We start from the raw sequence: 15,419 nt of genomic DNA, 5'->3' as shown, positions 1-15,419 counted from the left end.
CATTAATGGAACCATACATAGAATCATTAACTTCATGGGCATCATATCTCACTTTAGGATTCTTTAGACTTAAACTTATCATCATCATCCATTATCATACTCGTGTCTTATCTCTTTTCTCTATCTTACACATGTGTAGCTCCTCATAGTCATAGACTCATAATTTCCGTTATGTAGGAAGATCATGGAAAAATGCGAAGTTTCATGCCATGAAGTCATGCCTTAGAAAGAAAAGACTAGCCTTACATACCTTTTCGTTTAGCTATTCTATCTCTTGCTTGTTCTCCTTCAACGCTCACGTTTTTACCTTCAAGAGAGTTCGCATTAACATTAGCTAATCGATCACATGAACATGCTCAACTAAAGCTAGAGAAAATTGGGCAGCATTTCCTTTGTTTATACAACTTTCCCCATATTTTATATCAAATCCCAAACATTTATAATGACATTCACAATATTATAACCAATAATCTTCATTCACTCTACCTTATCCACATTTCACAATTTCACTGCAATTCATCCATAATCATGGTTGTAGTATACTAGTACGTTTTCTCACATATAATGTTTATCCCATGTCCTTAATATCATTTATAGCATAATCATAATCACAATATATCAAGAATCATGACTCATCCCAAGCTACTACTCAAAATCTCATTATTCTCATCTTTATAATCCATTTTCTATCTCCTTTCATAATCTACGTCTTTCAACCTCTCAATATCTTAAACAACATGGAATGATCATAAAAATTACCTTAGATAATATGGGAATGATCCTTGAGTGGAAAGACTTCACTTGAGCCAAAACCCTAGTTCCTTTCCAATGGAATTTCTTGACTTGGATGAACTCTAATGAGTTTCTTACACTTGATTTCCTTGGTTTGATGAAGTTGATCCTAAATCTCTCTTGAGTTCTTATGGAAGAAGTGTGTGGAACCCTCTAGAAGCCTTGAGAGAGATGAAGAAGTGTGGGAAATGAAATTAGTGAAGTGGGATCACATTTATATAATTGAACATAACTTAGCCCGTCGGGACTTCCAGGGACACTTATACGGTCTGTGTAACATTGCACGGCCCGTATAAGTGGTCGTGGCTCACCACCAGGAAAACATCATCTCTGCTGGGTGTTATACGGACCCTTATACGTACCGTATAATGTTATACGGACCGTATAAGTCGGTCGTATAACCCCATTTCCCTGAAATGATCTCTGTCGTTCGTTTGATCTCCAATCCTTATGGAACCTTCTTGACACTTGTTTAACACATCGTTAACAATATAAGGGACATTATAACTCTTCTCCTAGACATCATTAAATCATCGCTAACTTATCACTTGTAAATCCTTTCCGATTCGTAACGTATACCTTGCCTTTCTTAGCAAACTTTCTTCTCTTACTTCGAATGCCTTTGAAATCTCAATTAGGATCATCAAGTGCTATTTCTTACTTATCAAAACATCGTATACTTCGAGCCCTTCGCTAGTCTATTCACTGTACATGAACGAAAAAAATTTCTGAGGTGTAACACATGGCCTATAGCCTGTGTATACAGGGTTATTTTTTTGGCTAATGCATTGCACTTTTATTTCATCACTCATTTACTTCTTCATTCCTCTATGTGATACGTGCTTATCTGATTTATCTGATTTCTTGTTGAATTACATGGGAGCATGTTTAAGTGGTCATACTTAAGGTACTTCTGCTTTATTGGTTCACTTTATGCTTACTTCAATTTTATATGCTTTATACGTTATCCTATTATTGTCGGCCTATGATACCTATAGGGTACTAGTGTGGTACTCATACTACAATTCTGTACTCTTTTTGGTGTACAGTTATGGCTCCCTATTCAAGCTCAGGACCTCGTGGCTGATCCCGAGGCATTGTGTTCGAGACATTCAGGGTGAGCTACATAGCTTACTCACGGCACTTGGGTATCTCTTAGTTATTTATTTCCAATTGATTCTACAGACAGCTTTATTTCATCCCACGAGATTTGTATCAGACATTTCTAGTGCTCTTGTACTACTAGGCTGGGTTTGGGGTTGTATAAGACTAAGTTACTTTTTCTGCATATTGTTGGATTATATTTTAGTGAAGTGTTGTTCTCTCGTTATCTTTGAAACGATTTCAAGACTTTTGGGAATGGTTAGCCTACCGGAGGAATAGTGTAGGTGCCATCATGGCTCAGGAATTGGGTCATGATAGCAGGTTTATACGTAATACATTAATCTAAACTTTTTAGATAGTGTGTAAACCATAAACAAGAATTTATGTGTTCTTCTTGTATTCAAATCGGAGGTCTGCAGTGAACCACGACTAGAATTACTAGTCGATGGTGGTTGTCACGGTATATCGAAGCAACCCCAAAACCACAGTCTAAACCCTAATTATTTATTAAAGATAAGGGTAGAGAGCTTAAGAAAATACTATAGAACGTATATTTAATTGTGACTGAAAGTGTACTTATATAGAAAATATTAGGGTTAACTTTAATTACTCTTGGACCTTAAGCACCCCTTATGGATGGACCCAAATTTCCTACAGCATGCATGGGATGCGCACTGATACTTGTCATGTAAGATGCAATTAAAGATCGTGTTTTTTTAACTAGTCTCGACACGTACAACGCATGAGTATTTCGAGTCATATAATGTTCGGTTTTGTAAATATACTATTAAAATAAAAATTTGAAATCTTTTTTTTTTATTATTAAATAAGTATCTTGAAATATTTTTCTGCTTGAGCCGGGGTTTACCAAAAACACACTCCCTATCTTCACAAGGTAGGGGTAAGGTCTGCGTACACTCTATCCTCCCAGGCCCCATCTAGTGGTATTATATTGGACATGTTGTTGTTGTAATTATCTTCAAATATACACAGATTGAGCTCGTCTTGTACAAACCTATCTTAAATCTAACAAAATTCCGATAGCTATACATATATTTTCAATTTCATCCCATCCCTAAACTTGTATACTATCTAATAAATAGAACTACAAGCGGAGAACAACAATCAATTTGAGGAATCTTTGGCAAAGCATACATAATGAGAAGCACGGATGGATAATGTCTAAAATGTGTCTCTCAAAGTACAAGAAACGCAAGCTTACAATATTAATGCTGCGAAAAAATCGAGAAATGTATCTTTTTTTTTTTTCTGTTTGGGAGATATGTGTCTCTCAAAATGCAAGAAAGACAAAGTTACAATAATGTTGCGGAGAATTCACAGCAAAAATATAGATTTGGCATGTAAAAGAAAAATACATATTAAAAAATAATATCTTATGTCTAGCCTTTATATAAGGTATATCATCTTTCGTACCTACATGTAGAAAATACTTTCCAAAATTGGGAGGGTATATTTTCCAATTATTGTGTTCATCAATTTCTATTCTTGATAAAAAAAATGGAATAGTTGACGCAGAATATGTATGCAACACACGAGTGTAGTGACTAGCCTTATATAAGATATACCTTCTTTGCAGCCTCTTCTCGTAAATATTTTTCACAAAGGGGAGGTTTTATTATTTTGAACTATTTGTTCTTTAATTTTTGTTCCTGAAACAAGTTTGTAATAACTAACGTGCAAAACACGTACAACGAGCGTGCTTAATAAGATATATCTTCTTCTGTAATAATGTAACGATCTAGTATTTTCGATTAGATTTTTCAGTTATCTCCTTAATTATAACTTACTATTCTTAACGGGTTTCATATCGAAAGGGGTAGTTATAAAATATAATGATACAATATATGAGCGAGCTTGTTATATTGTTTAATAGAAAATCAAGTGTGTCAATCCCATGTTTTATTAGTGAATCTCATAGTAAATGCTCATTAGGAGTTATAATTACTAAATCTATTGTAAAAGTTGTGTTAGATTAGAAAGGGAGAGGAAGAGAGGCTTCTCAAGAGGGCTATGACATAGCACTCTCAAGCCAACCCTTCATATTTGAGCTTCAGGTAATATTCCTGGCTTTGTTTGCTACTTGATAATTAACCTTATGAAGATGAGAACTTTAATGATGAACCAATGGTTAAGAAATTATTGTGGTTACATAACTAGGGTAATGATTGGGGAACATTTTGTGGCAATAATTAATTATTAATGGTAGATTTGATAGTGGTCTTCGAATAAAAAATTTGGTAACGACCTGTTTGGTTGTTTTGAGCATTTGGACTTGTTATTCCCAAATTACCCTTCCCATAATTACATCTTGGTATTTATGACCCGTGAAAATGGACAGTGCAGTTCCTGAGGCAATCGGGTGGGCTTAAGATTCAATTTAGTAAAATTGGAAGTTCTTTAGTTGAAGAAAAAAAGAATTTTGATCAAAGTTAACATCGGGTTACATGGGTCCGTTCGAAATTTTATCTATTCCATGAGTTTCGAAATGAGATTTATAACTTAGTCGAGTCATTAGTTCGGGTCCTGAGGGGTTCGGGTGTGATTTGTGTTGTCAGTGGAGAAACTAGTTAAGTTAAGGATTTGAAGTTGACACGATTTCTTTTCGCTATTTTTTTGAGTGTGCGAGCAAGTTCATAGCGTGTCTTATGACTGAATTGCATATTTAGTTTATCCTCGGGTGGATCCGGAGACATTCGAGAGTTGGGTCAGAATTTGAGAGACACCAGAAAATTCTGAAGTCTGTATCTAGTTTCCTTCAGCGTGGTCGCAATGAAAGGGTCACGTCCCGAAGGGAAGAGAGAAGGCGAGTAGCGATAGCAATGGGTGAGGTCGCGATCGCGTAGAAGGGTAACTAGACCGGGTTCAGGTAGTGTATCACGATCGCGATGGTGGGCCTCGTGATCGCAATAGAGGATTTATAATTGGGCCAAATTAAAATTCCACTTTGAACCTTATTGTTCGTAAATCAATTTTGGAGCTAGCAGGCTCGGATTTGGGTGATTTCAAGGGAAATCTTCAAGTTTTGGCTCGGAGGTAAGCTTCTAAGCCTAATCTAAGTATTTCCCTGTGATTCTATCCCTTATTTAGCGATTTCATCCCTGAATTGATCTTAGAAATTGGGGTTTCTGTTAGATATGGGTTTTTATGTAAATTATCCAATTGAAGGTCCATTTGTGATCGGATTTCAATGAATTTTGGGATTCTTAACCTTTAGACTGCGGGTAAGCTTATTTTAGAATGAAATTACAGTTTTGCGGGATTTTTTTGTTGATTTTTTGGACCCGAAATATTAATATAGAAATATTGATGCCTATGGATTTATATTCTTACATAGATTTCATATTTGAACAGATAGTGCTCATTTGGAAGCTCAAAAAAGAGCAAGGCCGTGGATTGAACTTTCAGACTTTAGAATTAAGGCAAGTTGAGACTTACTAGACTCTTTTTGAAGTGTTTGTGGTGGTTTAATATAATTAAAGGGAGTAATGGGGAATAAGGGGTCCTGTATTCGTGAGGTGACGAGCACATGTATGGGTACCGGTGCCATGTTATGAGTAAATTAATGAAAAAGAATAATTGTGTGAATTAGAGAATTCCAAAGCATATGAGCGTTAGCTAGTAGTTATTAAATCTTCTTGTTTGACTTGATTGTTGGTGAAATGGGCTTATTATAGTCATACTTGCTCAGTCTTTGTGATATTGATTCATTATGCATTCATCAATCACATCTCGTCTAAATTATGAAAAGGAAACTACATTTTGACATTGACTTGATATCATGTAATTACATGTTATGCGCATATTCATTTCCTACGTCATATGATATCACTAGTGTTACACCTCGAAAATTTCTCCGTGAACGTACAATGAGTAGACCAACGAAGTGTATGAGTGTGTGATGTTTTACTAAGTAGTGAATGACTATTTATGAATTTTGGAAATAAGAAAGTTACAGATCTGCACTTCGACCCAGTTGGTCGTAAAATAGAATACGGCCCGTAAAGTAGTTTACGGACCGTAAACTGCCATCGTCCTTCAACATTCCAAAAACTTCAACTTTCTGCCAAATGACGAAATGGTTAAATACGACTCAGAATACGGACCGTAAAGTGAAATACGGTCCGTAAACTGTGACCGTAAACCACCATGACTCCAGCAAACCTTTCTGTTTCTGATATGCTTAAATACGGTTGTGAAGGACGGACCGTAAACTAGAATACGGCCCGTAAACTGGGTTTACGACCACTGTGCATCCCGACTACTGTTCATAAAAATCAGATTTTTGTGATTAATATAAGGGACCCTTTTCATTCATGTTCATTTCATTTCTCATCTACACAACTCAAGAGAACTCTAGAACATTCCAAACATTTCATCCTCAAGAATTTAAGGGAAATTAGTGGTCAACTACATGAAATTCATGGAACCAAGGGTGTGAAGCTCATCAAAGTTCATCTACACCAACAAATTGCAAAGGAAGTGAAATAGGGTTTTTGGCATAAAAGAGTGTTGTTGCTCAAGTCTTGTTCCAACACTACCCAAGGTAAGTTTGATGACCTTCTCATGATGATTGAAGCATTAATACATTGAAACACTTGGATTATAGAAGAGTGTAGTAAAATGGGTCATAAAATGTGAATAGTGCCATAGTTGAATGATAGTTGGATTGCATTATGAATGTTGATGAGTTGGGAGTATAAATATGTTATAAATGACGTGTAGACCATGAAATAGGTGTGATGTATGAGAAAATGTGATGATGAGCTAAAACCCGCAAAATGTGGAGAAATTGGAGAAAAATGGTGGAATGTGGTAAACGTAGATAAATGATGATTGTTGAATACAATATTGTGAACGTTGTTGTGAGCGTTTGGGAGTTAATAAATAATATGGGAAAAGGAGTATAACCAAAGGAAGTACAGCCCAAATTTTCCCTAGAATTAGTAACGCGTTCTTATAGTCGATTAACTAACGTAAAGGCGAATTCTCTTTTGAAGGTAGAAACGCGATATCGAAGGAGAGCAAGCGAACGATAGCTTAGTTAAACATCAAAGGTATGTGAGGCTAGTCCCTTCTTTCTAATGGCATGAATCTCATAGCATAATTTTTCTCCTCCTCATGAGTCCCTATATTTCGGAAAGCTAAAAGCCTATATCCATGAATGGTAATATAAGATAAAAGATATGATATGATGATCTTAAAATGGCATGATGTTATTTATTGCTCACACTCACCTTATATGTTAGTTCCTTCAAGGTGAGGCAGGATGTCGATAATTGCTCCATAATGAAATCGGGGGATCACGACCTTACGTCACCCCGATAGAGTAAAGTTGGTTATAAACCCTATGCATGTATTATGATAAGTATGTTACGATAAGCCTATTATGATGAGTATGTATGATGATGATATAACACCGCGCCTAGTTGGCCGGGCAGGCACCGCTAAGGCGGGCAGCTATACGATACACCATGGCCAAATGGCATGGGCAAACACCACTAGTGGGCGGCATGAGATGATACCCCGGACGCGGGAGGCCTGGACGCAGGCTAATGATATGGTTATCACACCGATCCGATATGGACGGGCAACTTATACATTGTGCATACATGATATGATGATGAGTATGAGTAAGACAGCATGACTTAATTCTTTATGCATGATCGTCAGATATAGATGTTCCATATTGATATTTCCATTATGTCATTGTTCTATTTCTTTGTTTATGCCTCTCATACTCAGTACAATGTTCGTACTGACGTCCATTTTCTTTTGACGCTGTGTTCATGCCCGCAGGTAGATAGGGAGGAGAGCTCGACCCTGACCAACAGTAGCTGTCAGCCGATCGAAAGCACTCCTTTGTTCGGAGGTGCTTATGATGATTCTTCTGTGTATATTCATGTATATGTATTTTTGGGCATGGCGGGGTCTTGTCCCGTCCTTATGTTTAGTACTCCAGTAGAGGCTCGTAGATGCGCAGTGTGGGTTAGATGGTCTCACGAGATGCTATTATATGTATATATTATTTTGTTGGCCGAGAGGCAAATGTATTTAAAAAGTATTTATGTTTCCATATAAAACATGATTTTCCTACAATTTGAGTATAAATCTGATAACAGACCATTAAATTAGCAAGATAAGTAGTAGCACGAGTGGTGCTCGGTGGCTAGCCCCGGGTACCCGTCATGGCCCCTAGCTGGGTTGTGACAACTAGTCTGTTTATTGATGAGTCATATGGGGTGGTCCGTGCTGGCTTGATTTGATATGGTATTGGATGAAGTTATGATGATATTATAGACTATCGACTAGATACCTGTAACCTTGTTTTCCTAAATGATCTTCCCCTAGCTTTATTTTGTTGTATTTTACTTGCGGGGATGGGTGATGCGATTTCTGAGACATTCGAGTGAGTTTTAGGTAAGAAAAAAGAAATTTTGAAAATCCTAAAATTAAGAAATGGAATGCTTGACAAAAGGTCAACATCGGGGGTAATTGAGTCTTTTTGTAGTTTGATTGATTCCATTAGGTTCGGAATGTCATTTATGACTTTGTCGACTCATTGGTTCAGTTCCCAAGTGACTCGGGGGTATTTTGGGCCTTTGGTTGAGAATTTAGCTTTGAAGTGATTTGGAGTTGACCAATGTCAATATCGGGCAAGACGACCCCATGTGATTATTTTGTAATGACTCGCTTAGTCATTTGGAGCTTTTCACTTTAATTTCCCCAAAATACCCTTCCCGTAGTTCTATCTTGGCATTTATAACTTTTGAGGATGTGTGGTACGGTTCCTGAGACAATCGTGCGGGTTTTGAAATGGTTTTGGTAAAACACGAGTTTTCTAAGTTGGAGAAATAGAGTTGCTTGACCAAAGTCAACATCGGGGGTAAATCTGTCATTCTCGATATTTCGTCAATTCCATTAGGTTTGGAATGTGATTTTTGACTTAGTCAAACTGTTGGTTTAGGTACCGAGGTATTCGAGTGTGACTTGGGTAGTTGGTTGAGAATTCTGGATTTTGATGAATTGGAGTTGACCTTGGTCGACATCGGGTCAAGACGACCTCTTTTTGGAATTTTGAGAGCGCGAGCGAGTTCATAGCATGTTTTATGATTGAAATGCATATTTGGTTTGTGTTCTGGGGAGTCCGAATGAGTTTCGGGAGTTCGAGTGTGAATCGGGAGAACCAGATTTTTTTTTAGTTTCAGATATCTGGTTTCCTCCTATGCGATCGTGTAGGAGGTCTCGCGTTTGCGAGGGTGTGGGATCCTCTTAATCGCGCTTGCGTAGAAGGCAAAGAGCTGGGCTGGGTTGAGCTGGCTTATTGTGTTCACGATGGGCTTGTCGCGGTCGTGATGGGCTGGGCGGCGACAGACAGCAATCACGAGCTAGGCCTCGCGGTCGTGATGAACAAATGACCTTGACGAAATTTAAAACTCCTATTTCAAACTTCATCTTATTATTTCAATTTTGGGAGCTAGAGAGCTCGGAATTTAGTGATTTCAAGTTCTATCTTCAAGATTTCACATTGGGGTAAGTTCTTAACCATAATCTAAGCCTTTTCCCTATGATTCCATCATTTATTTCGTTAATTCTCCATGATTTGGATTGTAGAATAAGGGGTTTCCATGGAAATGAGTTTACTAAAAATGATAAAATTGAAGGTTCGATTGTGGTTATATTTTCATGATTTTACTTTTTAGACTGTGGGTAAGATAAATTTAAGTCTAAATTACAGTTTTGCCCTGTAGGGCTCAATTTTGAATTCGAATATTTTATATAGCATATGGGTATCAATAGGTTCGTATTCTTATGTAGGTGTTGTATTTGAATAGATTGGGCTCGTTAAGAAGCTCAAAGGAAATGAAGGTCGCGGAGTGACTCTTTGGCTTTGGATTCAGGCAAGTTGAGAGTTACTAGACCTTTTATATAGTGTTTTGAATTGGTTAATGAAATGAAAGGGCCTAATAGAGAATTGTGGGTCCCGTAGTTGTGAGGTGACGAGCACTTGTGTGGGTACCGGTGTATATGTATGGGTAATTAATGTAAAATGAAATGCGTTTGTGATGGGATTATACGTTGAGCCTTTGGGCATTGGATGTAGTGATAAATCTACTAATTTGGTATGGTTGTTGTATGTGGGCTCATGATAGCCATGTTTAACTTTTATTTGTGATTATTGATTCATTATGCATCCATCACTCCACGTCATCTAAACTATGGAAGAGGAACTATTCTTAATATTGAAATGATATTTATACATTTGCATGATATACGTATATCCATTTCATACATTACATGACATTGGTATATGCGGTGGATGAAACATAAGGAATGGTCCGTAGAGGATGGATTGGATATGGTACATGATTTGGAGTGATGATGATTATGAACGCTCGATTTGTTGGGACCCGATGTTGATCTTGGAGATCTGGAATTCCGGGTGAGTATATGGACGTCATGAGTCCCTCATGGGTCACGTAAAACCTACTGTAGGAGTGTGTGTATACTAGTGCATATTGGCCATTGCATTGCATTACATACCATTCATATCCGACTGTGTTGTGCATTTGAAAGCATTATTTGAACTTTGGGAAAGATGTAGGCTTTATGACTTGGATGATTTTTGAATTCTTTATTTCTAATGTGTGGATGCTTATAAACTATAAAATTTAAGACTAACAAAGCAAGAAGGTGAGTATCAGAAGCAACCCTCGTCATTGCTATAGTTTAGGGTCGGCCAACGATGTTGTTAGGTACACGTGCTTACCGTACTTACTCCACACTTGATTCATCTTTTGTGTGCAGGTTTGGATTCGGGCATGAGTTGATGTCAGAATTCTGTTGATCACTGAGGCATACTTTGGAGTCTAGGGTGAGCTAATGAGGGTCCCAAGGTACCGGACTTCACTCTTATCTTTTTTTTCTGTCATTCTTTATTTCGGACAGTCTTATGTAGTATTTTCAGACTTGTATTCCAGTTAGTCGCTCTTGTACTTATGTTATAGCCCGTATTTTGTACGTTCGGATAATTCAAGATAATTGCGAGAAGTTAAGGGCAAGGCTATATTTTGATCTTGTTTAATACACAAGTTGTTTATGAAAAATTATTGATGTGGAAATATTAAGAAAGGCTAAGGGTAAAAAGGAAAATTCACAAAGTGGTTCATGGTAATATTGTGAAAGGCTAGGGGCAAAATGGGAATTTCACAAAAACTCAAGTAAGTTCTTGAATGGCCATGTGGCCGTCCAAGTTGAGGTGGGCCTTGGCCCACATGGATGAATTATGTGTATATATATATATGACTTATTAGTCATATTTTTCATTACCATTACACTTAGAAAATTCAAGAAGTTTGGAGAAGAAGAAAAAGAAAGAAAAAGAAAGAGAAGGAGCCATGTTCGGCCATGGCTATCAAAAATTGGTTCCATGGAGTTGATCAAGAAAAATTATTTTCTTTTAGTATTCCAACTAATTGGAAGGTCCTCTTTAACATGGAGTAATTGTTGGAGTAAGCAAAGTATTCGTTGTGCGAGTTGTGGACTCTAGCCGAGGAAAACGATGTGTGGAGAAAGGTATGTGTTCAATCTTCTTTTACATGTGTTATGGATGATTTGTGAATGTCGTAGTATGTAGAAATGGATGAAATTCATAAAAATATGTATGTGTGTGGTATGGCCGAATAAGATTGATGATGGTAGGATGTGATGAATTGATTTTTATTTATTATTTTGATTGTTGTAGTTGTGGATTCCATGATGAAAATGAAGGTTGGATAAATTGAAATGAAGTTGTAATCGTTGAGAATTATTGGAGGAATTAATGTGATTCTAATATGGTTTCTTGTAATTATGAGAATAATGTTGCTAGTGTGTGAATTATGGGTATAGTTCATGAATTGAAGGAAGGAAATGTGTTGTTATTGTTATTGTTATTGTTGCACTTTGGAGGTTTCGGGTGGAATGGCATATTGGTTAGACTATTTTGAATATTGTGTGAATAGTTTGAAGTGTTCTTGAATCATGTTAGAATGATTTCGAATTAACACTTGAATGTGAGATCATTGATGTTAGCTTGATTATATGTGGTTGAAATTGAATATAAATGAAATGCCCGTTAAATTGTGTGACAAGGGTCGTTAATGTTAGAATATATTTTGGATTAATTGTTGAAGTTGGAGATATGATTGTTGGTATCGCTGTTGATAATTTGGCCGAGTTGAATTCTCGGATTGTTGTTGATAAATTGGCCGAGTTAGATTCTCGGGGATGGTGTATTTATAGGGAAGATGCTGCCGAAATTCCGGCAGACTATAAGTGAATTTATTTGAGAAACTAAGGCAAGTGAATGACAATGAATCTAATGATTTTGTAAATCTTCTTAAATGTAGACTAGCGATAGCGAGCTTGGACAATTAAGCGTAGCTAATACGACGTGGGACAGGTATGTGAGGCTTACCCCTTTCTTTCTTTTGGCATGATCTTTGTGAAACGAACAGACTAAGTATATGTATGATTTCAAAGAAACTTCTACTCTTAGAGCCACTAGGATGGCTAACGTTCTTGATTTCCATAAGCTATTTCATATGGTTTCGATGCGTATCTATGATGTCCGAAGTTCTATTTGATATGTTTCCGAATGGCATTCAAGAGATAATTGATATGACTAATGTCTTGATTTTCAAATGATAGCACGTTTGATTATTCCATTGAGTCATTGATATATTTTGATACGTACATATGGTTCCAAAAGTTCCATTTTGACTTGATCCATAGCGATATTCGAAAGATACTTCATATGATTATTGCTTGATTTTCCAAAAATAGCTTCTGAAACATTCGTAGAAGGTTCTGTACTAAAACGTCCATAACTTTTTCATACTAACTCGGATTGCCTCGAAACGTGTTTACGATTTTTCACGTGTCGTTTGTGTACTTATTCATCGAGTCTGAAAGTTGTTTTATGTGCATATAGTTTCTCACGACTCTGCTCGTGCATGCCTTAATGTATCCTCCACTGCGTCCCGGGCCAGGGTATGTTCTCGTGCGTACTCCACTGCATTGTTCACCGCGTCCCTCTCACTTGCGGGCCGGGGCACGTTATATATGATACGATGACATGATGATATGATGACGGGGTGGTGGCTAGGATGGCATATGATGACTCTATTCACCGCGTCCCGCAATAGAGGGTCGGGGCACGTTACATGCATACGTGATACATGACATTGACATATATGATTCATTCACCGCGTCCCTCAATAGAGGGCCGGGGCACGTTACATGCATACATGATACATGACATTGACATATATGATTCATTCACCGCATCCCTCAATAGAGGGTCGGGGCACGTTACTTGCATATATGATATATGATATTGACATGCATGATTTTTATCTACCGCGTCCCTCACTAGAGGGTCGGGGCACGTTATATGCAGATATGATATGTGATGTTGACTTACATGAGTTTATTCACCGCGTCCCTCACTAGAGGGCCGGGGCATGTTATATGATATATGATATATGATAAGGACATACATGACTTTCATTTATGATTTATGATGACGATATACATGATTTTCGTTTCAAAAGGCAAGTGCTTTGATGTTTTAAAAGGTCATACTTGATTCTGATAAATCTTTGTTTCAGTTATGATCCTTTTTTCTGTATTCCATGCCTTACATGCTCAGTACATATTCCGTACTGACCCCCTTTATTCGGGGGCTGCGTTTCATGCCGCGCAGGTACACCCAGATGAGTAAAGGACATTGCTAGAAGATGCTTCAGCTGGATTGGCGAGCTCCACTTCCTTTCGGAGTGTTACCGAGTCAGAGTACATATGTTATGATTTCTGGATTGATGTTAGAGACTTTGCAGACAGAGTCGTGGGTATAGGATGTCAGTCTTGTAAGCGGCTCTATCAGCCAATGTGTCTTATATATTATGTTACAGATTCCATATGGTTACAGATTTTGTTTGATTTGAGAATGATAAAAAGAATGTTTCTGAAAGCTTTACTATGTATTTCGTTCTTGTTTGATTCAAGGAGTCCAAAGTATTATGTATGTAATAAGAGTCAGAGGGTTCGCTCGGCCCTAAGGAAGGGTCGGGTGCCCATCACACCCTACTGAGATTAGGGTGTGACAACTTATGACTTCCAGGTTTTGGGAGATGTATTGACTTAGACTGCTTTATGTCCTTATTATTATTAGAATTATTATAATTGTACTATATTACTTCCGCAATTTGTTTACATTTCGCGACTTAGCTACTGTTTGAGGATTTCTCGTCATGACATGTTTTGAGTGCGCGAGCAGATTTATGCATTTTTATGACTGAAATGCATATTTGGTTTGTGTCTGCGGTGTTCCAGATGAATTCCGAAGGTCAATCCCAAGTTTGGAACACACCAGAAAAATCTAGTGTGTTGTTGCTGGTGTTGTTCATTGCGGTCGCGATGCAGTTGAGGCGGTCGTCATGCCTGAGGAGATTGGTCATCGCGATCGCGATCAAGAAGGTTAGCATTCTGGGGTCTGATGATAGTGCAAGTGGGACCCGCGATCACGAATAAGGAACCAGCTAGGCAGAACTTAAATCCCTAATTTGAACTTAGACATTTTATTTTCATATTTTGAGCTCTAGACCTCGAATTTGGGAGATTTTGGAAGGGATCTTCAAGATTTTTCCCGGGGATAAATTTCTAACCTTCCTTTTATCATTATATTGTTGATTATTACAAAATTTCACCATTGAAATCATGATTTTGGTTAAGGAATTGGGATTCAACAGCCCTAAGTTGAAAATATGGGTTTCTTCAAATTGATGGGTCATTTGATGTCCGATTTGACTCATTTTCTGGATATAGCCTCCATTAGCTATGGGTAGACTAATTTTGGGGTGAAATTACAGTTTTGCTGATCAGGGTTCGGGAATACCTTTTTAGGTGATTTTTTGGGTCTGAAACTATAGTGTCGCAATATATGGGTGTCTACAGACTCAGTATGCTGACGTAGAATTTGTATTTGAAAATATTGGGACCATTCGGAGGCTTTACGAAAGGTTAAGGCTTTGTTGTGAGTTTCAGACTCCAAATCAGGCAAGTAGAGACCTTATTTGACCTTATTTAAAGTGCGTGACTGGTTAAAATGAATTAATAAAAAGGGAGTAATGGGGAAATAAAGGATGTCCTGTACTGGTAAGGTGACGAGCACTTGTATTGGGTACCGATGCCATGTTATGGGAATTTGTGTAGAATCGAGTTATAGAGTCTAGTCTGAATGTCATGCTACTGGCATTAGCTGATAGCTTAGATTGCTATACGTGAATTGTGATTGATACATGAGGTCTCTTATTTGATGATTATATGCCTTATACCTGTCTTATTTCTCATCACTCCCTTATACTTGTTTATAAGTGGAAAGACCTAAGATTGAGCCTTTTACTTTATAGCCTTGTTGCTTGTTTTATGCATGTCATATTCATGATTTCATATGGTATCTC

This window comes from Lycium barbarum, chromosome 3 (genome assembly GCF_019175385.1).
Source record: "Lycium barbarum isolate Lr01 chromosome 3, ASM1917538v2, whole genome shotgun sequence".
Taxonomy (NCBI): domain Eukaryota; kingdom Viridiplantae; phylum Streptophyta; class Magnoliopsida; order Solanales; family Solanaceae; genus Lycium; species Lycium barbarum.
The sequence above is the reverse complement of the archived record's forward strand: the minus strand, read 5'-3'. Positions refer to the sequence as shown.